We start from the raw sequence: 4665 nt of genomic DNA, 5'->3' as shown, positions 1-4665 counted from the left end.
TTTGCTGGATATATGATCCTTGGCTGGCAGTTTTTCTCCTTCAGTGCTCTGTATATGTCACCCCATTCCCTTCTTGCCTGCATGGTTTCTGCTGAGTAGTCTGAACTTATTCTTATTGATTCTCCCTGGAAGGAAACCTTTCTTTTCTCCGTGGCTGCTTTTAAAATTTTCTCTTTATGTTTGGTTTTGGCGAGTTTGATGATAATATGTCTTGGTGTTTTTCTTTTTGGATCTATCTTAAATGGGGTTCGATGAGCATCTTGGATAGATATCCTTTCGTCTTTCATGATGTCACAGAAGTTTTCTGTGAGGAGTTCTTCAACTATTTTCTCTGTTTTCTGTCCTCCCTCCCTGTTCTGGGACTCCAATCACACGCAAGTTATCCTTCTTGATAGAGTACCACATGATTCTTAGGGTTTCTTCATTTTTTTAAATTCTTTTATCTGATTTTTTTTCAGCTATGTTGGTGTTAATTCCCTGGTCCTCCAGATTTCCCACTCTGCATTCTAATTGCTCAAGTCTGCTCCTCTGACTTCCTATTGCGTTGTCTAATTCTGTAATTTTATTGTTAATCTTTTGGATTTCCACATGCTGTCTCTCTATGGATTCTTGCAACTTATTAATTTTTCCACTATGTTCCTGAATAATCTCTTTGAGTTCTTCAACTGCTTTATCAGTGTGTTCCTTGGCTTTTTCTGCAGTTTGCCTTATTTCGTTTCTGATGTCTTGAAGCATTCTGTAAATTAGTTTTTTATATTCTGTATCTGATAATTCCAGGATTGTATCTTCATTTGGGAAAGATTTTGATTCTTTTGTTTGGGGGTTGTAGAAGTTGTCATGGTCTGCTTCTTTATGTGGTTTGATATGGACTGCTGTCTCCAAGCCATTACTGGGAAACTAGTTTTTCCAGAAAATCCGCTGACTGGGACGCTGGCTCCAGGCTCTGAAAACATTTGCTGCTTCCCCGTATTTGTTTGTTTTCTGTCTCTAAATCTGCATTTGTTGTTCAGGGTTCGTAGATTGTTATGTATGTGATCGATTCACTTGTTTTTCCGAGTCTTTGTTGCAAGAGGGATCCGAGGTAGCGTCTACCTAGTCCACCATCTTGGCCCCGCCTCTCAGATAATGGCTTTTGGATTTACTTCAAGTTGTGAACTTCGTTATGTCATTTTTTCCATACACTACAGAGCAATCCGAGTATGGATAAATGACAAGTGCTTGATTCATCCCTGCAGGATCTAGTCCAGATGCTGATCTAATTGAAATCACACAAAAATGTTAATTATTGCTATCACAATTTTTTTCCAGCTCTTATGTTCTTTGCATCTAACATGTATTTTGTATGTGCTTTATTTTTAGCAGAATGGTATTTCCAGGACATATCAGTATTAGCACAACTGTTTTATTATTACTCTCATGTCCCATAATATGTCAAATTTATCTGTGCTCTTAGGAAAGCATCATCCACATCTACACTGAAAATCCTCAGATCCACAATGAACAACACACTTCAGTCTCTCAAGTTTCAGTTTTTTCATCTATAAAATGGAAATAATAAGCTCATACCACATAGAGTTCCCGGGAAAAATATATCAAGTAATATTTATGAAGTGCCCAGACAGTTCTAATAACATGGTAAGCACAGAAAGAATAGTAATATCATCCTCACATTCATTCTTATCCCAACACTCTTTTAACTTTATTTTTAACACATCATCAGTCTTTGCTGATATCTTTTGAATCTCTTTCTTTTGAGCATAGAACAGTCATCACAGTATCTCAAGCAAAGAACTAATCAACTTCCTTGAAAACTTGCATCTCAGAGATACATGCATTCTTTCTGCTTTTGTCTTTAATGCCGTCAAGGGATTGATAAAAGATCTAATTTGAAGGTGAGTGCAAAACACACCAAGACAACTTGCCTAACACATGCAAGGACAACATGGTCTAAATACTATGCAATATTTCATGACACAGTAGAACTACTACATATGGTTTTCCAGGCTGTAATCTTTACAGAAGCAGATTGCCAGGTCTTTCACCTGGGGGATTTGAACTGCCAACCTTCCAGTTAGCAACTGAGTGCTTAACCATTTACTGCCAGGACCCTTAATATTCTAAGTTATCGGAACAGTTCTTTGGATGTTCAGAGCCTGATCAATACTAAGACCCACTCTTATGCCACAGAAATTTAAAAAAATATAATTCCCTCTGATGTGTATTTGCATGACCCATAATATTGAGATTCCAGAGTCTTTAATTCCAATACAAAGCAGGAACAGGGTGAGAGAACTGGAGATACCTGAATGATAAGACTTGGATTTGTTTCACACTGCATAAATAAACACTTACCTCAAATTTCTTCTTCTCTACCTCCATAGATTTCCCAGAGGAAAATGGCAGCAGGAAATCACTCCATGATGACTGAGTTCATCCTCACTGGGCTAACAGAAAAACCAGAACTCCAGCTGCCTCTCTTTCTTTTCTTCCTAGGAGTCTATGTGGTCACAGCAGTATGGAATCTGGGCATGATCACACTGATCGGGCTCATTTCTCACTTTCAGACCCCCCATGTACTATTTCCTCAGCAGTTTGTCCTTCATTGATCTCTGCCATTCCACTGTTGTTACCCCCAAAATGCTGGTGAACTTTGTGACAGAGAAGAACACCTTCTCCTACCCCAAATGCATGACTCAGCTCTACTTCTTCCTTATTTTTATTATATTCAGAATGTCATATGTTGGCTGTGATGGCATATGATTGCTATGTTGTCATCTGTAACCCATTGCTTTACAATGTCACCATGTCTTATCAGGTCTGTTCCTGGTTGGTAGTTGAGATATATATGATGGGCTTGATTGGTGCCACAGCTCACACGGGTTGTATGCTAAGAGTGTTTTTTTGTAAGGTTAAAATAGTCAACCACTACTTCTTTGATGTTTTTCCACTGCTGGAACTCTCCTGCTCCAGGACTTATATCAATGAACTTGTAGTTTTGTGCTTCAGTGCATTTAATATTCTTGCACCAACCTTGGCCATTGTTGGCTCCTATGTCTTCATCGATGCCAGGATCCTGCGAATCCGCTCCACTGAGGGCAGGTCCAAAGCCTTCAGCACATGCAACTCCCACATCTTGGCTGTTACAATCTTCTATGGTTCTGCAGCATTCACAGCATTCATGTACCTGTAACCATCAAATGTCAGCTCCATGGACCAAGGTAAAGTGTCTTCTGTGTTTTACACCGTTATTGTGCCAATGATTACCCCCCTGATCTATAGCCTGAGGAATAAAGACATCAAAGTTGCTCTCAATAAAATCATCAAGAAAAGACTATTTTGCATTAGCAAAGGTTTGTAATTCTTGGAGAAGATTCAGTAAAGAAGGAGTCCAGAGTCTGAAACTTATATACGTAGGTGGTGAGATTATTGCCAACACTTGATTATTTGGAAGAAAGGTCCCAAGGGTAAGACTGGATTCATAGTGTCATGTGGAGGGCTGCGACATGCAGGCAATGTCAATTCTAGGAAGTACCAGAGATCACCAGTAGTAACCAATGTTACCTCTAATCATTTTTTTTTTAATCTTCGAAGGCCTTTATGTGGAGAGATTATAATTTATATACATGGGATTTGACACTTTGTTAGATAAGACTTACCTATTATAATTTATAGAACGATCTCTTTGGTCTGTATCCTTTGATCTTAATACTTTCTGTATTTTCCTTTGTTTACTAATAAGTGTATTAACACACCCTTCTGGAAAAAATTGATCTCTAAAGTAAATAATTTTTAACCATTTGAAGTTTACAAAATTCAATCCCTACCAGTTACTAAGTGCAGAGAACTGTATTAAGGAATATGGGAGCAGATGGTGGATGATAAGACATAATTGCTGCCCACAAGATGATAACATTATGGAGGTAGAGAATGATAGACTAATCAAGGCTAAGTTCATTGTGTGTGTTTTTTGCCTATTTCTTTATGCAACATTCTTTTTTTTCATTGTTTTAGTATTGTGCTACCACTTCCATTTCCCTGAGAATCCCATACATCTGTTTCTAAAGGTTTTTCTCTTCACCAGTATTGTAGAATTACAGATGTAGAAGTGACATTCTTTGATTTTTTTCATTGAAATCATGTGAAAAGTTAAAATTGGAAAATTGTTTTCTGACTAATTACATGTACCCCTCTTACCCAAAGACTCAATATTTATTCTGGAAAAAAGAGTTGGCAGAATTATTTTTTAGATGATATTTGTCTAGGGCTTCAACTAAAAATTCATGGTCTCCATCCTGACTTATTAAAAAAAAAAAAAAAGAGCATAAAGCAGAAAATGTGACTCAGATGATAGTTTAGAAAGACTTCCAAGTAAAAAATTTCTTTTTCTTTGCCTTCCCCAACTAAGCTCCCATTGATGCTGTTTAGAATCAAACTGCCGACTTTTTGGTTAGCAGCTGTAGCACTTAACCACTACACCACCAGGCTTTCCATTTTTAGAATAGCAACCAGAAAACTCTTGTTAGTCTTCCTGAGAGACAATAAAACAAACTAAAAAATAAAATAACCAAACCCACTGCCGTGGAGTTGTTCCTATTAATACCTCTCAGCAGCTCTTGGTGGCACCAGCTCCCAGCAGCTACTCCTGCCAGTTGCTGAGCATCCACA

At 37.9% G+C, this 4665-nt stretch overlaps 1 pseudogene; it reads left to right on the top strand.

Moving 5' to 3' along the window:
- The first annotated feature begins 2749 nt into the window (after positions 1-2749).
- Positions 2750-4048, top strand: LOC111748600 (olfactory receptor 8G50-like; annotated as a pseudogene).
- The last annotated feature ends 617 nt before the right edge of the window (positions 4049-4665 follow it).

Source organism: Loxodonta africana, chromosome 15, assembly GCF_030014295.1.
Source record: "Loxodonta africana isolate mLoxAfr1 chromosome 15, mLoxAfr1.hap2, whole genome shotgun sequence".
NCBI classification, from domain to species: domain Eukaryota; kingdom Metazoa; phylum Chordata; class Mammalia; order Proboscidea; family Elephantidae; genus Loxodonta; species Loxodonta africana.
The sequence above is the reverse complement of the archived record's forward strand: the minus strand, read 5'-3'. Positions and strand labels throughout refer to the sequence as shown.